The following is a 20175-nucleotide window of genomic DNA, read 5'->3' as shown; positions in this document are numbered from 1 at the left end:
CTAGGGCCCTAATCCTTGTCACTGCACTAAGCAGCACATGCTGGAGGTACAGGTTCCTATACACAAATATGCCATACCCTGGACTAAACCACCCAGCATTAACAAACAAGGCTCTTTATTAGCAGATGTCATACATACCCCTGATGAATGTTATGGAGATAGGTAATATGTCCTGTGGGTCACCTCTGTGTAACCATTTCACAGGAGCAAGTAAAATCACATAACATGTCCCAAATGGCAGGGTAGCATATGGCTAAGCTGCCCTAGGCCCAGGGCCAATAGCATAGTACCTACCTATGACACAATGCACACACACATGTACTCAGTGCAATACCAGCTATGTGAGGTTGAATGAGTGTGACACTGACTGTGTGCAAGGTCTGTAAAGGTGAGATAGCTTAGCGTGAGTTTCTGTCTGTCATGGTAGTTTGTGTCCTAGGTGTGAGGCCAGAGAAAGATGTGTCAGTTATCAGGATGCAAACAAGTAAGATTGGCATATGTCGTGCCGTAGTCCCCTGTGTACGACTGCAGTGTCCCATTGTAGGCAGAAGCAATACATGTATGTTCAGTAAGTGGTACTGTTGTTGAATCCAGCTCACATATGAACTGTTGTACTACCTGAAGTTGTAGGCCTAAACACTACAGTATGGTGTATGTTCACATTCCCTGGTATCACTGTCTGGTGTGTTTCCTGTAGTCTGCACAGATTACATACCTCATGCATAGGTATCTGTAAGTAGGGGCACAGAGTACTATAAGGTACACAGTTAATGCTCATCTGTGTCGTCATGCATTTGTGTATTGTATGTATGTGTAATGTGTGTGTAATGATGCCTGTACCATGGCCGCAATCACATGTGTATTACAGGGTATGTGTGTGTACCTGGCAGCATGTATACTCTGACAGCAGTATGCTGGCTATATTAACAACTGTGCACATATGTCAGGCAGGGTATGGCATCAAAGACTAGGGTGGCTTACCGTTGAAACTGTAAATGTGCATTGCATTCATTGCATGCGATGACAATATTCTTCATCCATTAGCTTGATACATACCCCCAGTGTGAGGTTATGCATTGTATCCCAAACAGTGTGCTGAGTGCTGGTGTATACTAGTTTGTTGTATGGAGTGTGGCAGGCACTGTCAGACAGTTGTGGGCTGAGCCCTGATATGTGGTATTGAACATGTGTATCCCCTGATAGACAGACAGATGCTATATATGGCAGTTAAGTGATATCAGTACATTATAATATTAAGTGTGCCACATGACTTGCTCACATATTTTTCTTTTCCTTCCGGGGTGATGGTGCATCAGCATAACTCACCTTATACAGCAGCAGAGGATCAGGAGATCCAACAGAGCCTGGTGCAGAATTTCTCTGTGCTGCTTTCCAGGACCAGCCAGAACCAGCATGAGAGGGCTGCACTGTGGCAAGATCTTGTCCGTCAGGTAAATGACATAGGCATGCATAACCAGACATATGAGCAGGTACGCCATCACTGCAGTGATTTAATTAGACATGTCCGGCAGCGTGCATCTGATATCCACAGACAACAGCTTGCCACAGGTGGTGGGGTACCTATCCACCCCCCCTCACCAGTGTGGAGGAGCACCTCCGAAGTATTGTGGCTCCAGGCCAACAACAACAACATCCACAAACATGTGTCATCATGGAGGCCGGAGCCACCCAGCATGTTGAAATGGATGTGCAGGTAACATGCCATATCTGTAGTTGACTGTTCTCTGTACTGGTAGTTTATGCGTGTGTGAGGTGTGTACTGTGTGTGTAGCTGTTAACCTGCCAATTCTTCTGCAAGATTGATATTCTGAGTATAATCTGTATACCTGTGAAAGCCAACTGTTGTACTACTGTACTTTATCATACTCACAGTATCAATGGCACAGTTGTGGCCACTGGCAATCACTCTCATATTTTTGCAGGTCCCTCTGGAGTGACAGCAAGGCAGCCAGTCCATGCTGGTGAGTGTGTAATTACAATACTATTGCTAATGATATGTGCATGTCATATGGAGGTGTAGTGTGTGCACATGTAACACACCTACGCATAATGCATGCTGTGCATGTTTGCTGTGAGACTATGCATATCCCATTATTCTCAGTTGCTGCCTCACTCACATGCAATACACAGAGCATGACACACATGTGTGGCAACACAGTACTGGACATTGGATAGGCATACCTGATACACATGTACACAACACACACATGTTTGGCATAGACACTACACCTTAGCCTGCTACACACATCCAATTATGACACCTGTTGTATGGCCACCCTTCAGTATCCCACTTATCCTCTATGCAGCCCACATAATATACCTGAGGGGTAGAGGCCTATCATGTCTTTGTGCAATAGTCTTGAACAAATAATACATTCATGTTAGGCAATGCTCACTATTGGCCACCTTACTCACCCATGTAACAAGTGGCTGTGTAATTGAAGATGTAGTCATGTTACTGCACTTCAGGTACAGCATGCTAGCTGCCTGTCTGGCACATATTATTATTGTTGACTGACCACAAGAAGCATGTTGATCATGGCTCACGTTACTACACCACATCCAGTTCCACTGACCACAAAACTACACATAGCAGTTATTGCATAGCACCATCATGTGGTGTGTGCGTGTGTGTGTGTGTGTGTGTGTGTGTGTGTGTGTGTGTGTGTGTGTGTGTGTGTGTGTGTGTGTATGTGTGTGTGTGTGTGTGTGTGAAAATATATGCACCCACAGTTTGTAACACTTGCACAACATTGTTCTGTCCTTGTACACATTGTGTCCCAGGGTGGAGACAATCACTGAACAACTACACACAAGCATCAAGTACACGTATACTGTTATTAACAAGGGCTGTCTACACTTGCACTGCATGTTCCTGTGCAACTCATAATCTGCATGCTGACACATGTGCAGTGATGTTTTTCCTTGTGATACTGTCACCCACCCTCAAACAGTATTGTGTATGTGTTGGAATGCAAGTGTGTCTGTGTTTGTATCTGCTGTACTGAGGAGTGTGCCTGTGTGCTTGTGTGCCTGTGTGCTTGTATGCCTGTGTGCCTGTGTGCCTGTGTGCTTGTGTGCCTGTGTGCTTGTGTGCCTGTGTGCATGTGTGCATGTGTACTAACATTGTGTACACATTTGTAAACTGTGTTTCCTATCTTCCTCTCACAGGTTCTGATGTTGCTCTGGTGGAGTGCAACAGGGAACTTGAAGCCACTGCAGGGGATAGTGATAATGATGATACATGTGTAATGGCACAGGGAGGTGTGACAGGGTCTGTCATTGGGTAGCCAATCGACACTACACAGCAGTCAACCCCATCAATGCACACAGTCATCCTGCCGATACATCCATTGTCACCAATGTCCTTAGCTGAGGGACAGCATACAGTGGGCATTGACCAGGGTAGTGTGGTATCATTGGCACATGCATCCCCTCACAGCAGCCATGGCCAGATTCCTGACATGGTACCACACAGGCAGATGTCCAGGGGTTCTCGTGGGAGCATCCGTGGTCGTACTGATCCTGTCAGACATGCCCACAGAGGTCTTTCAACCTCAGCTATGTTCCGGGCTGTAATTCAGGCACAGGCACATATGGAATGGTACATCAGACAGGGTCTGAGGGATCTTAGAGCACATCACACTGCTATGAATGACATTATGCGAGGCGTTGCAGCTGCCATCCATACTATCAGCAAGGTCATTGATAGACACTGGGGGGGACACATTAGATCTCTTCCACAACTACATGTCCAGGAGCCAGGACAGTGCAGGACAGTTGAGGCGTCGACATGGATGTATGCCAGCAACATCATCAGCTGGCAGTCATCGCGGATGACAACAAACCCGCAGCCATTCCCATAGTGCCAGTACCAGCCCCAGCAATGCTGGGTTTGTGCTGTCATTACACCGTCCTGGAAGACCATGTGCAATTGGGTCTGGACAGTCCCAGCAGGGACATGTGTCCAGTCAACAACCCACTGCCTCTGATGACAGTACCCAGTCTGGCTTAGTACCTGATACTGTCCGTAGCACCCCTGCCAGGCACAGGTACTGTGTCCATGGCCAGAGACAGTGATCTGTATGACCTGGCAGGTACAGTCTGTGGCTGTCCACAAACACCCATATATGGCAGCCATGTGGTGGAACTGTGTGCATGCATAGACACACACATAATGCTAACACCTAGGGCTAACACATACATACACACATCGCATCAACATTGCCCCATGTTGTACTGTTGCCCTTCACTAACACACACACACATACATGTCGACTGGATGTGTCAATGGCAGACTCTGGCAAACCAAGTATACACCCTGTGTATATGATGAAGCTGTGCCACCTCCTGCCATCTGTAACATTGATGCAGGAACAGGATAACATGGTGTTGATGCACAGGGTGACTACATAGCACTGTAGTAATATTATCATGTTGTTAACAGTATAGTGTAATGATATCATTGTGGGTATATCCGAGCATGCATGATGCATTAACACTATGATTGTCATTGTACTTTTGTATACACCAGTGTTAATTCCCAAAGTGTACTGTCTGCACATGTGCCACATGGCTGTTGTGTGTACATGTGCCTGCATGTGTTAGGGTGTGGACAGTACATGTGTGATGTTTGCAGCACAGAGTTGCAGGTGTACATTTGTGAACATGGTTAGCATGGAACATGACATGGTTTGACAGTATGCTGTGGGTGATACAGTTTCCAAATGTCAATGGTCTGCATTCTGGTAGTATACACAGCCTACATAGCCTGACATTCAGTGGTCATTACATGGTGTCTCCTCAACTGATACACAGATGTAGGAACCCAGTGTCAGTGATATCCCTGCAGTACTACACTATACCAGTAGCCATTATTACTGAGCCCCACACATCCCTGGGAACAATACTCTTTGGCATATAGTAGTCTCATGTACATGCCAACACACTACAGATATGTCCATCCATGACTGCAAATGCATACAGTGGCCTACAATGCATTCTACACATGACACACCTAACCACCACAAGGGTATCATACAGACAGATACCTGTTGTCCAAGCCATGCTGTATTGCTGTAACGCAACTGTAGCATTGTCATTGGCATGTACTTAACATAGTATTCCAACAGTACCATGTAGGTGGTAGCACCCATCATGTAGAACGGGTATTGGTGTGTACATGTGGACAAGTGTTATCTTGTCTATCCTGTGATATTCACATTTCCAAAGGTATTCTGTAGTCCCTCAGTGTATCACCTAAGCAAGAAGGTGTCTGTATGCATATCGGCAAAAGTTGCCATACACCTACACTGAATGTCCATCACTCACAGACTTTGCTGTGTTTTAACATGTCTGATATATACTCCAGACATGAACCCTCACCCACTTTAATCTATCAAAGCTTTCATGGGTGTGTGTCACATAGTTGGCCTAGGACACAGATCACTGCAGTAGCCTGCATTGTCACCAACATACATGTATGGCCTAAGGTCTGGGAAGCTGCAGCACATGCTGGCAGAGGTAACAACTGTATTCATATGAGGCAGGCTTCACACATAGGAACTATTAAAGGTCACAGGTACATATCTGTATGTGGCACACACATACCTGATGTGTGCATTGAAATTACTGTTGTAATAATATGTCATACAACAATAAAAACAAAACACACAACACATTGACAAACACACACATGGCATTTGCAGGATTCAAACCCCTACCTAACTTTGTTATGATACTTGAGATGCATTAGTGCAGCATGCTATTTGCATTACTGGATGATTTTCCTTCTCCTGCTGTATTTATAGGGTGCTGACATCATCAGTCTTTCCAAAGAGGAATATACATCCTTTAGAGTGTTATCCCAGTCTTCAAAAAGGCCATTCCTTTCACAGAGAATTGCATACATACACACCCCCCTGCCCCCCACCACAGAGAATTTTCAGGATTCAAACCCCTACCTAGCTATGTTATGACACTTGAGAGATCCGCATTAGTGCAGCGCACTATTCGCATTACTGGATGATTGCCCTTCTCCTGCTGTATTTATAGGGTGCTGACATCATCAGTCTTTCCAAAGAGGAATGTACATCTTTTACTATCCCTCAGTATGGGGGATAACAATATCTGTGCATGAACAGACACCTAGTTCAGGGTCACATATGCACACTGGCACTGCCAGGTTATGTTCTATACCATGCTTTGTGACCACAGGACTTGTAACACACAACACAACTAGGAGGTGTATCCATATACATCACAGATACACACGCCTCTGGGTTGGTACCACAGCATTAAGCATGATAGGCCATACATATACAACTACCATTGTGAAAAACTGCCTTTTGGTTTGGTGTGTAGTTCAGACCCCCCCCCCCCCATACCCAGGAACCACACTCGGCTTTCCTGGGAACAGTGTAGAATATGAAGGTCTTCACACACACCATTATAGTGGTTGACTTCAGGTACATGAATATTGACTGGGGATACTACTCAGGCCTCAACAACATCACCCTACAGCCACTACAATTTGTGAATCCATGTGCTATGGCACAACCAGTCACCACAGCCACAAGGGGGAATACATATTGGACCTGATCATCACCAACAAGGGGACTCTATGTTCCACACCAGAGGTAGAACCCTCATTGTTAAGATCAGACCATAAACAACTTTCCCTGGACATCCATATCCCGTCCCCACCCCCAGCCAAGGAAATCACTGTAAAGAATTTCTCAAAAGCAGACTTTGCACTTGTGAAGGATATGTACCCTGAGAATGGCATACACATAGAGTGCTCCCACTCCACAAAGGTGGTGCCACAACAGACCACAGGAACTATCACCCCATAAGCCTGACTAGTGTGGTAGAAACAGCTATGGAGCGTATTATCATGGAAGTAATGATCAAAAACATTTTGAGCCTCCAGACAGTGGATCTTACACAATTCAGCTTTGTTAAGGGCAGATCTTGCCTCTTACACATAGTTCATATCTTTGAAATAGATACTGAAGCCATGGATGAGGGCAAGGTAGTTCACACAGTCTACCTGTACCTTGCAGAAGCCTGCAACACAATACCCCACTCAGGCATCGTACATATGCTTACCAGCTTAAATATCAACCCCTATATCACTAGATATGTTGCTATCTACCTCAGGGATGGAACCCACATGGTCATAATTGCAGGTGCCATGTCCAACTCCAGACCAGTTACAACTGGTGTCTCACTGGGCTCAGTTGTGGGACCTGTCCTGTTTGGTATGTACTTCTCTGAGGTTCAGACTAACACGGGGGTATTATGTCTAACAAACATCACAGATGACTGCTAACCGGGGGCCATAAGCGACACTGCAGCTGACACATGCTTCCTCCATAAGGGTCTCACAGAGATGGATGCTTGTTGCCAGAGCCATGGCCTTGTGCTAAATGCTAAGACATGCATAGTCATCCCCTTTGGGGAAAACAAGGTGCACACAAATTACCACATAAGTGGTAATCCATTAAGTACAGAAGATGTATTTACAGATTTGGGGACCAACATAGATCGTAACCTCTCCTTTGCTAATCACATTGACAGAGTCATTGCAAAGACCTTTATATAGCCCTCCTTATCACATGGGAGTTTGCATGTAGATCATGGGAGGTCATTGTGGCCCTCTACTAGTCACTCATCAGGCCCATGTTTGACTACAATGCCCCTTCTGGGGTATATTTTACCCAACACCTGCAGCAGCTACAGTGACCACAACAGTACCTCCCCAAGAGGATCATGGGCTACACACAGATGTCCTATGCAACTCAACTAAAGGATCTCCAGCTCTACTCAGTTGCTTAATGCCTACTCAGAGGTAATCTATGCCTGACGTACACAGCCATGTCAAACCCAGGCATAATGGACATGCTCCACCTCAAAACATCCAAGACCCTTAGAGCTACACACTCCAGGGACTTAAACCTCAGCACAAAACTAAACGGGCCATGCTGCAGGGACAGATTCATTACCCAGAGGCTCCCCTCACTCTGGAATTGAATCCCAATTAGAGTTAGACATAGCCCCTCGCCAACCCTCTTCCAGCAAAATCTAGCCGCAAAGATGGGAACTTGCAAATTCACCCCTGGGATCTCCAATGTGTCCCTGCTTGACAGAGGCACATCAAACTAGCCTTAAAGGGTGCCTTCTGTAACCTACTTTACAGAGGCACAGTAGGCTACTCTACTGGGGAGACAGATGCCAAATACACTCTGCCTAGGCTTATGAATTCCCTAGGGCAGACAGCCTAGTATCGACCTCTGCACCCATATGTTTATGTTTGGGATGCACAATATTTGTTGCTGATACTGTTTGCAGGTCTTTATTGCCGTAGCTTTCCCAGTTTCTATGAACAACTTGTGTATCTGCGTAACATGTTTGATCATGGCCAGGTTTCAGTATATGTGTCTGTTGTCATTTAACTGTGTGCACAGGGCAGATTGCTGGATCATGGGAGGTTCCTGGCTTAACACTTACAACTGCCAGATATGTGTGGCCGACTGCTATACTCAGACATGGCCTAAGTGTGTGAGTATGCCCAGTTCAGGCGTTCCATGGTTTGTTGTCTGACATATGTCTCATTTAAAAGTGTGTGAACATGCCCAGTGTGACCTTTCCATATGTTTTGATCTGAAGTCCACTGCATTTGTGGTTGTGTGTGAACATGACCAATACTGACATTTATACTGTGTGTGTTGGAAGCCATGCTGTGTTCTTACTGCCAGACTCCTTTGTGTCATAACTCAACAGGGATTATGCTGTGCCTTCAGGGTTTCCATGGGATAGTTTGCAAAGACTTGTCAACATTCTTTCATACTGTCGAAACACTGCAATACTGTCATGGTGCAGTGGTTCAGTATTTTCACTATGGTGCACTGTATCATGAGCTTGAGTCCCATCACTGCTTTAAATGTTCATACTGAGCAGACCAGACTGGTTAAGGGCCAGTTGGGCAACTAGGAGCATGTTGCATTTTGTTCAGCTATGGCCTACTTAAACCAGGCTTGTCCAACATTGCTGTGTATTCACCAACTTGGGTGGACATTGCCAAACATTACTCCATATTGACCACAGTTGTACTAGTTGGTGTGTGTGATTCTGTTCATAGGTTCATACTAGGCTATCTGCCCTTGGGCATTTATAATCCTAGCCAGAGTGTGTTTGGATTTCAACACACATTTTAAGTGGAGTTTGCCATGACATTTTTCAAGGTTAGTATACTGTGCCTATGTCTAACAGTGATATAGAAGTGATACCCAGGGTAAACCTACAATCTCCCATCCACTCATCAAGATTCCTCTTGAAGAGAGTAGATGAGGGACTCTGGCTAACCTGGAGTGGGAGTTTACTCAAGAGTGGAGGGAGCCTCTGGGTTATGAATCTGTCACTCCAGCATGTCCTATTTATTTCAGTCCTGAGGTTCAGGTCTCTTGAGCGCATAGCTTGATGGAATTCGGATTTTCCGAGGTGCAGCATGTCCATTGATTCCAGGTTGGACATGGCTTTATACATCAGGCACAGATTGCCTCTGGGCAGGCGGTATGACACTGAGTGGAGCTGCAGTTTCTTTAACCGGGCAGCAAATGGCATCTGTTTGAGCCCTTTGATCCTCCTGGTGAGGTACTTTTGTGGTCTTTCCAGCTGCTGCAGGTGTCTGATAAGGTACATCCCACAAGAGACATTGTACTCAATTATGGGCCTGATGAGGGATGAGTACAGAAGCACGATGACCTCCCCTGATCTAGATGTAAATACCTTCATGATTAGGTGGGCTATATGAAATATTTTTCTAAACACTTTGGCCATGTGGTTGTCGAATGAGAGATTGCTATCAACTTGGGTCCCCAGGTCCCTTATCACTTCTTCCATACTTAATGGGTTACCACCTATGTGGTAATTTGTGGGCACTTAGTTTTTTCCAAAGGGGATGACTATACACTTTTTTGCATTTAGCTTGAGGACATGTCTCTGGCACCAGTTGTCTGTTTCTATGAGGCCCTTTTGTAGGATGCTTGTGTCAGCTGGAGGGTCGATTATGGTGCCTAGTTTGCAGTTATGTGCAAACTTGTTCAGCCACAGTCCTTCTGTGTTGGCCTGTACCTCCGAGAAATATATACCAAACAAGGGAGGTCCCAGGACTGAGCCTTGTTGGATGCCACTTGTAGCTGGTTTGGGGTCTGACATGGCTCCAGCATTTCTGACCATGTGGGTTCTGTCCTTGAGCCAGTTTGCAACCCATCTAGTGACATAGGGGTTTATATTGAAGTTGGTGAGCTTATCTATAATGACCAAGTGGGGTATTGTATAGAAGGCTTTTGTGAAGTCCAGGTAGGCTGTGTGGACCACCTTCCCCTTGTCAATGGCCGTGTTGACTGTTTCAAATGACTCAACCAGGTTTAAGAGGCAGGATCTGTCCTTAACAAAGCCAATCTGGGTAGGATCCAGTGTCTGTAGGTCCCCAATATCTTTATTTCTGAGGTCCATGATGATCCTTTCCATAGCTTTGCAGACCAAGCTAGTCAAGCTTCTGGGGCGATAGTTTGCAGAATCCATTAAGGCACCACCTTTGTGGAGAGGGACCACTGTTGCTGTACATTGCTCTTTGGGTACATATCCTGTGGTAAGGCTGAGATTGAACAGTGGTTTTATGTTTGTGTTCAATTCTTCTTGGGAATCATGTTGGACACAGCCCAGGACACCGTCTAATCCTATTGATGCTGTGTGTTTTGCTTTGGAGAGGCTGGCTGTTACCTGAGTATCTGAGATGTCAGGGGGCTAGCACTCTGCTGGGATAGATATTTGCCTTTTTGGTGGGGAGGGGGGGGAGTTTGCACTGAACCTGTCACTTTGGATGTTGGCAATGTCTGTGGATTTGGTGTATTGTTTGTCATTTTGGACTAATTCTGAGCATATCTGGGAATTCCCACCCAGGTTCCTACCATAAGTAAAGAAAGCCTTGTGATTATCCTTAGTGTCCTGTACAATTTTTATCTCAAAGATGGCCTTAGATGATTTTATGTATGACAGTAGTTTTTTAATAATTCTGATCAGAGATGCCTTCCCTTTTTGGGATTTTGCTCTATCATATAGTAGCTTCCTCCTTGTATTGTATGGTTTGTTTATGGCTGGGGTCCACCACACAGGATGCCTGCCTTTGGAGGATTGGGTCTTGGTTTTATTTGGGATTGCATGATCCATGCATTCCTACAGGTGTTCATAGAATGCGTTTATAAAGGGTTCTGAGGTCTGGGCCATATTTTCCACAGGCACAGGGGCTGTGAAGGATTCCGCCTCGGTTTGGAGGAGTGTGATATTTGCTTTAGTGAAAAATTTTCACTGTGGTTTTCTGGCCATGGGCTGGGGTCGGGATGTGAATATCCAGTGAGATTACTCTATGGTCTGATCTTACCAGTGAAGGATACAATTCTGGTCTTGGGCATTGAATCCCCATGTTGGTGATGATCAGGTCCAGTATGTTTTCCCCTCTTGTGGGAGTGACAGCAAGTTGTTCCATAGCATTTGAGTTTATAAATTCTAGGAACCTTTGGGCTAGGGTGTTGGAGCTAGGGTAATGCTCCCAGTCTATGTTTGGGTAGTTGAAGTCGCCCAATATAATGGTGTTTGGGGAGACCTTCATATTTTCATGTGTTCTCCAGACAGCCAAGTGGGTTCCTGGGTTTAGGAGGGTGGTCTGTAGCAGGCTAAGAACTGGAAGGCAGTTTTACCCACTGTTAGTTGCACATGGATAGTCTCTGATGCTTCATGCTGTGCCACCAATCTAGGTGTGTGGGTATATTTGACAGATTTTGATACTCACCCTCCTTTTGTAGTTTGTTCCATGCTTTGTGGCTGTAAAGCTGTAAAGCATGGTATGAGGTGTAACCTGTTAGTGCTCGGGTGCTCTTGGGAGCCTTGAACCAGGTTTCTGTTACTGCACAGATATCAACATTCTCCATGCTGAGGAGAGTTTGGAGCACGTGCATCTTGCGGTTTACACTTCTGGCATTGAGTAGCATTACGACAAGTTTCTTATCCCTTGTGATACCTATGGAGGTGGGTTTGTCTTTTGAGCCTTACCTGAAAAAGGCACTATTGGGGTGACAAGAGCCTTTGGCAATATCCAAAAGGCACAGGTGACAGGTGAAAGCCATCCCTAGCGAAGCATCATGTCTTGTCGAGCATGTCATCCCAGGCTGACAGGCATTGGATCCCCTTTCACTGACACCAATACTTAAGCCAATGATTGTAATTGATCATCTTGTCTTCATATTGTGGCATCATGCTTGGTGAGGGTAGGATGATACTCAAGGTAATCAAGTATGCATATATTACATGGTGGTGAATTCTGTTTAGTACTACCTTACATTGCTTAACACATGGCAATCATGCCTCAGGTGGTGCTGCTGGGCTGCCTATGTTGGATGCACATACTACACTCCCTGCATATGTTTGAAAGCAGGTTGTGTCAACTTAGGCATCCTTTTCACTATATGTGGGAGTCAGAGAGAGGTATCATTTCCAGGGTTCCTACTGAGCCAGTGTATCTGCTATGCGTTGCCTCTTTGTCAAGGCCAAGCCATACTGGGCACGCCTCCTTCTGCCTACTGGGGCAGGCTCAGGTTGTTCCTCCTCCGAGTCACGCTCTGCCTGTGATGGCCTTGGCAATGATGGGGGGCTGTTTGACCCAGGCCTATGCTGGTCCTGCTGCAGATGTTTTCACAGAATCATATTATGTAGCATGGCACATACCATGACAATTTGGGTACATGTAGTTGGTGAGTATTGCAAGGCTCCACCAGATGTGTCCAGGCACTGGAACCATGACTTCAGCAACCCAAACACATGCTCAATTACATTTTGTGTTTGTGAGTGTGCCTCATTATGGCGTTCCTGTTCAGGTGTGTGTGCTTTTCTGATGGGTGTCATCAGCCACGACTCCAGTGCATAGTCAGCATCCCCCACTAGGTGACCACGTGGGATGTCCCCATTGGCAAATGTCTGGTACAGCTGCGTCAGATGCCAGATATCAGAATCATGGTAGGTTCCAGGGCAGTCAGCACACACATTCATTATTATGCCCTGGGCATCACACACAACCTGTCAGTTGATGGAGGGGAAGCCCTTGCAGTTAATGTAGGCCCTACCCTGCTCACTGGCTGGTGCTTTGATGCATATATGCATGCAGTCTCTTGCACCCACTACCTCAGGGTATTCTGCTATTTGCTGGAAGAGATGCATATTGCTGGCCAATACCTCACGGGAATTGGGAAAATATACATGATCACCGACATGTGCTGACATGGCATCCAGGAACTGGTGCAGTACCCTGGATGCTGATGCCTGTGATATCCCCATCATATCACCAGTTGGTCTCTGGCAGGTATCTGTTGCTAGTATTCTTAGACCAACACATACCTTGGTTTCCACTGAGATGGGTTCCCCTCTGTTGGTTCTGTGTATGAGACGTGGCCTACACAGCTCAACAATTTGCTGCAGGAGGTCTCTGTCCACTCTATAGTGCTCCACTATCTCCAGCTCATGTAACCCCTGGTAGGTGACCCTGGGCCTGTACACTCTTCTCCGTATCCTCACTGTGGGTTGTCTGGCAGCATTTGCATTGTCACCACCCTCAGCATGTTGCATATGTCGTCTTATAAGAGCAATGGCAGCCCCTAGCATTTTTTGTCTGAGTGAAGCTTTTTCAGTTTTCACTTCTAGTAGCTTACTCAAGTGTTGTAGTGTCTCCTGAGAGAAACAAATTGCACTGCTGTTTGCAGAGTTTTAAGTGCTGGGCTGGGCTAGTATTCTGCCTGTGTAATTGCCTGATTCCGATTGTTTGCACCTGCTAGCTCTACTAGTATTCTCTGGTAGCTTCCTACTATTTGTTGTGCTTCCTTTTTCCTTTCTGTTTCCTCAGGGGGGAGCGACTCACATACAAGCGCAAACACGCTCACAGCAGCTCACACATGTGCACACATGCTTAGATGGACTAATACTTACTTATTCGGGTTAAAACACGTGCACACCAGCGCAAACACGCTTACAAGTCTGTAAACAACTTTATACATGCTTACTCCAGCTTAAACGCATGCACTCACGCTTCCACGTGCACACTCTGTCTTACTCGAGTTTACAGGCATGCACACGCGTGCATTCCCGCTCAGCAAGAAACTTTGGTGTTATCCACAGTATACACCTTCCATTTCTTGGCTTTCCCTGGCCTACATGTTGACACAACTCTTTCCATGATGTATAACTGACAGCTATCACATGCCACTCTGCTCCAATGAGCTTCACTACTTTCATACATACCCCCCTTGTGATGTCACCTATCTCCTACTCTGTTACTCTCCATATCCTACTCCTACACTCCACTGACTGGGCTCATTTGCTATGTAAAAGTGTGATTCACTATCCTAACACTCATTTACATAGGATTGCCTCCTAATGCTTGGTTACATGTCTTAGACTTAGCACTTAGCAACCCCTACTCGGTGGCCATGCTGTCTTCAGCCTGCTATTCCCTTACATTGTAATTTAACAATTTTCATAAGTTCCACATTTGTGGCTTTTATGGTTTTTATAGCGCACCCCATTTGCACGGTGCTGCACTATGCTTAAACATCGGAAATCGCCGGAAAAAAAAAATAATTTTAATTTTGCATCTGGTAACACTTCCAATGGCCGTATATTTGGCCATTGGCATGCTTCCTCAACCATATGCAACCTTTATTTGGAGCTGACAAGGCTCCATTGTGCTATTAACAGAACGGTACTCAGTTGTCAACTGAGTACATTTCTGCAACTAACACAGCTCCTACTCAGACAGGTTTGTGCTTCCTGGATCACACATTTACCTCATTTGCATGCCTTTCGGCTGCAAGTGAGGTAATTTGCATATCCCAGCCCTGTCCTTGTAGGAGACGTTTTAGGAGCTCTTTTACAGGCTGTTCCTGGACATGATGGCTGCATGGAGTCTTACTCTACTTGTACACTCTGTGCAAGCCATCGTGAATCAGGCCTATTGTGTTTTATCTAGATATGACATTCAATGTGCATGGCTATGTCAGAACATCCATTTTTTTTCATGAAACCAACCTGCGTCAAACTAATTCCGGCAAAAAGCTTTGATCTAACATAATCTACACTAAGCACTTTATATAAGAATGTAATGAGATAGGGTAGGTTAGATGGTGTATAACATTGTTTAAATGGTTTATGACATGTTATTATGTCAGCTGTAATCAAAAAGTATCTGAATATATCAATTTATAGTATGTCATTTTGTGGTTCAGCTCAAAGACAATTGGCCCTGTAGTGTGGCATCGTAAACACTGTTTTCATGAATCCTATTGACAGCAGAATGCCACCGGACTCAGAATTAAATTAATACTAAAACCAGTTGTTAGCAATCCCTCTAAGCACAATAGTACTAAAAATGATTAACAATCCCTGTAAGCACAGAACATGACTTAAATAGCAGTGCTGGAACATCAGGGATTCTTATGACCACATTACTGGCACTGCTTCATTCCTCCTTAATAAATTCCTGTTTTGAGTATATTATTCTCTGTTGCAAGAATCTTTCCTTATACAAAACTTGCAGAATGGACAATACAATTCACCTGTTGTGTAAGTGCCTGTCTATTGTAAATCATTAATTAGTACAGAAACAAAATTACCTTACACTTGCTTCCATGATACACTGAGTCTAACGGCTGCATTGAATATGCCTGATTAATATGAAGCAACTTGTACATTTGCTGAAAAACTTTCTAAAGTTCATATTAAACTTACCAAATAATTGATAACTCCAAGGATAATGAAATATTGTGCTTAGATAATACCATGAGGTAATACTACAAAAATGATGATGGATTTTGTCAAAGCCATGTATCTCTGAAACATCTAAAATGTGGTTCTTTTTTAATAAAGTGCAACACTTCTTTTTTTCAGAAATGTCCTGTCATTTATAGAGATTTATCATATGACAATGTAATGGGAGTTTTTTATACCATTATCATTTCTTTTCAACATGAGTGCACTAAAGAAGCTCAGAAAGTGAAATACCAGCAGGAAACAAAGCAACCACAAACCTTTTATACTTACATTAGAAAATAGGTTAGGTTTTCCTTGAAAAAGTTATCCGCATTTCACAGTGTTTCAACAGTATATGAATGCAGCTCTTATTTATGAAGCTGAAAAGATAAAAGTCACAATAATACGACTGTAGCAAAGGTTGCAGGAATACAGTACTTTTAAGTTGTGTAAAATGTTTAAACTATAACCACAACATGGCTATAGATTTGAATGGAATATAAAATATTAAAATAAAAAAAGATATGCAGTACAATCTGCCATGCCATGTCATTCATGAACAAATATTTAGTTTTACTGGGTCTATGCAAGTTTTACCTTCACAAATATCATAAATTGTTATGTACTAACTAGGCAAATTTTGAAACTGTGTTATCTGGTTACACAGTCTTGTGTCATGCAATACATATACGTTTCTCTCTATAGATGTACTGTATAAATATTTATATATATATATATATATATATATATATATATATATATATATATATGTGTGTGTGTGTGTGTGTGTGTGTGTGTACATATATATATATATATATATATATATGTGTGTGTGTGTGTGTGTGTACATATATATATATATATATATATATATATATATATATATATATATATATATATATATATATATATATATATATATATATATATGGGTTCATAGGTTCATAGGTAGGTACTAGGCTATCGGCCTTGGGGCCTATACAAGCCCAGCCAAAAAGGTACCCTGGCTTTTGCCACCTAAGAAAATTATTTTCCTGTACCACTGTTGAGCACAGCCACAGAGTTGATCCCGGGGTGAATTTCCTATTTCCCATCCAATCATCAAGATTTTTCTTGAAGAGTGCAAATGAGGAGCTTTGTTTGATATAGAAAGATAGTTTATTCCAGAGTATGGGAAGTCTCTGGGACAGGAATCTGTCTCTCTGGCATGTTCTATTTATTGTGGTGACAAGGTTTAGATCCCTAGAGCATGTAGCTTGGAGGGATTGGGATTTCTTTAAGTGGAGCATGTCCAAAAGCTCTGGGTTTGACATAGCTTTGTATGTTAGGCAGAGATCACCTCTGAGTAGGCGATATGCGATGGAGTAAAGCTGGGGTTTTTGAGACAGTCTGCATAGGGCATCTGTTTGAGGCTGGTAATCCTCTTTGTGAGGTATTTCTGCGACCTTTCCAGTAGATGTCTTGTGAGGTACATACCAAAAGGGGAATTGTACTATATAATGGTTCTAATGAGTGATGAGTAGAGGGGAACAATGACCTCTTTTTTTCTGGATGAGAAACCTTTTGTGATGATGTGTGCCATGTAGAAGGATTTCCTGACTACTGTGGCGATGTGATTATCAAAGGAGAGACTACTTTCCACCTGTGTCCCAAGGTCTCTTATAACTCTTTCGGTGTTAAGTATACTACCGCCTATGTTGTAGTTCATGGGTACAGAGTTTTTACCAAAGGGGATGACAATGCACTTTTTGGCATTGAGGTTGAGGCCATGGCTTTGACACCAGGCATCTGTCTCAGTGAGGCCCTTTTGTAGGATGTCCACATTGTTAGGAGTTTCGATTATGGCTCCTAGTTTGCAGTCATCTGCGAACTTCGTTAGCCAAAGACCTTTTATGTTAGCCTGTACTTCAGAGAAGTAGATAGCAAACAGGAGAAGACCCAGGACTAAACCCTGTGGTACTCCACTTGTCACTGGTCTGAAGTCGGATTTGGAGTCTGCTACTTTCATAGTGTGGGTTCTGTCATTGAGCCATTTGGCAACCTATCTTGTGACATATGAACTTATACCTAGTTTAGTGAGTTTATCTATAATTCCAGAGTGGGGGATGGTGTTGAAAGCCTTGGCAAGATCTAGATAGGCTGTGTGAACCACCTTACCCTTCTCTACAGCTTTGGTGACTGCTTCAAAGAAGTTTATCAGGTTTAGGAGACATGATCTGCCTTTTACAAACCTGAACTGGGTGGGGTCCAGAGTTTGGAGATTACCAATGTCTTTGTTTATAAGTTCCATGATGATACATTCCATGGCCTTGCAGACCAGGCTTGTCAGGCTAATGGGGCGGTAGTTCCCAGGGTCCATGGTGGCTCCCCCCTTGTGAAGTGGGATAACCGTTGCTGTGCACCATTCAGCAGGCACAAAGCCTGAGGTGAGGCTATGATTGAACATGGTACTTAGGTGGGGTGTCAATTCGTTCTGTAGTTCATGTAGACCGCAGCCTGGGATGTTGTCTGGTCCCATGGATGCTGTGTTCTTGGCTTTGGAGAGTGTGGTTTTTACCTGTGCAGCCGTGATTACAGGAACTTTGCATTCTTCCAGTATAGAGATGGGCTCTTTAGAGGGTGAGAGGGGGGTGAAGTTAGCACTGAACCTATCTGCCAGGATATTGGCAATATCAATTGGGTCTGTATATTTAGTGCCATTGTGCTGTAACTCAGAGCAGATCTGAGTGTTGCCATTGACTTGACATAGCTATAGAATGCTTTGTGGTTGTCTTTAGAATCAGTGGCAATTTTGTTTTCATAACTAGCTTTGGAGGATTTTATCAGGATCGCAGCTTCTTACTGAGGCTGACCATGGAGCTCCTCCCCTCATGGGATTTTACTCTCTTTTGCAACAGTTTCGTCCTTCTATTGTACAGTTTGTTTATGGCAGAGGACCACCAGATTGGCTTCCTTTTTTTGGAGGATAGCATCTTCGTTCTGTTTGGGATAGCAAGATTCATGAACTCATCTAAGTGCTTATAAAGTGCAATTGTGTAGGATTCAGTAGTCGTAACTGTATTGTCCATCTGCATGTGTGTCATGAAGTTCACCACTTCTGTCTAAAGAAGCATGAAGTTGGCTTTGGAGAATTTTTTTACCATGGTTTCCTTAATGAGGGGTGGGAGCAGGATGTGGATATCTAGGGTAATTAGCTTATGGTCGGACCGGACCAATAAGGCGTTGACTTCAGGTGTGGAACACTGGTCACTCATGTTGGTAATGACTAGATCTAGGATATTGTTACCCCTGGTGGGGGTGTGGATAAGTTGATCCATGGCATTGGAGTTTATGAATACCAGAAAGCGTTGAGCGAAGAAGTTGGTACATGAGTAGTTTTCCCAGTTAATGGTGGGGTAGATGAAATCACCCATTATTAGGGTGTTTGGTTGAACCCTAATATTTTCCATTACATCAAGAAAAGAGGAGTGGGGATTCTGGGGCATGGTGGGTGATCTGTAGCAAGCTACAATTTGGATTGCAGTTTTACCCTGAGTTAGTTGCACTTGGATAACCTCATCTGCATTATGCTGAGCAACTAGCCTGGAGGTGTGGATATCCTTAATGAATATGGACACACCTCCGCCTTTGGTGTTCCTCTCCAGGTTACATGGCCAAAAAGTGTGGTATGAGTTATAGCCTGGTAGTGCAGGCGTGCTCTCTGGAGCCTTGAACCAGGTTTCAGTCACTGCACAGATATCGATGTTCTCCATTTTAAGGAGTGCCTCGAATGAGTGCATTTTGAGATTTAGACTTCTAGCATTGAGTAGTATCACCCTCAGTTTTTGCTTGCCTGTTCCTGTTACTGTGGTGAATTTGTCATTTGAACCTTGCCTAAAAAAGGCACTATAGGGGCGGCAAGAACCTTAGCCAGTATCCGGAATCCCACTGGTGACAGGTGCAGGCCATCTCTGGCAAAGCCTTGTGGTCTGTCGACCATGTCATCCCAGACAGACAGATACTGGATCCCTTAAGAATGGCACCAGAAGCTTAGCCAATTGTTGAAGTCAATCATTTTGGCCTTGTACTGCGGCATCTTTCTGGGTGATGGCAGAATGCTACTCAGGGCTAGGGTCATACCTGCCTGGGCTACAAGATAAGAGAGCTCTTCCATGTCTCTTTTCATGTAGTCCAGGGAGGTATGTCTCAGGTCATTCACACCAACATGGACAATGACAGAGTCATATTTGTATTGTTGTGTAGTGACCTGAGTGCGTGGGTTATGTGGTGGATCCTGGCACCCGACAGGCAGCTGACAGTAAC

The sequence above is a fragment of the Protopterus annectens genome, chromosome 1.part0, assembly GCF_019279795.1.
Source record: "Protopterus annectens isolate FY-2018-M chromosome 1.part0, PAN1.0, whole genome shotgun sequence".
Taxonomy (NCBI): Eukaryota; Metazoa; Chordata; order Ceratodontiformes; family Protopteridae; genus Protopterus; species Protopterus annectens.
The sequence above is the reverse complement of the archived record's forward strand: the minus strand, read 5'-3'. Positions refer to the sequence as shown.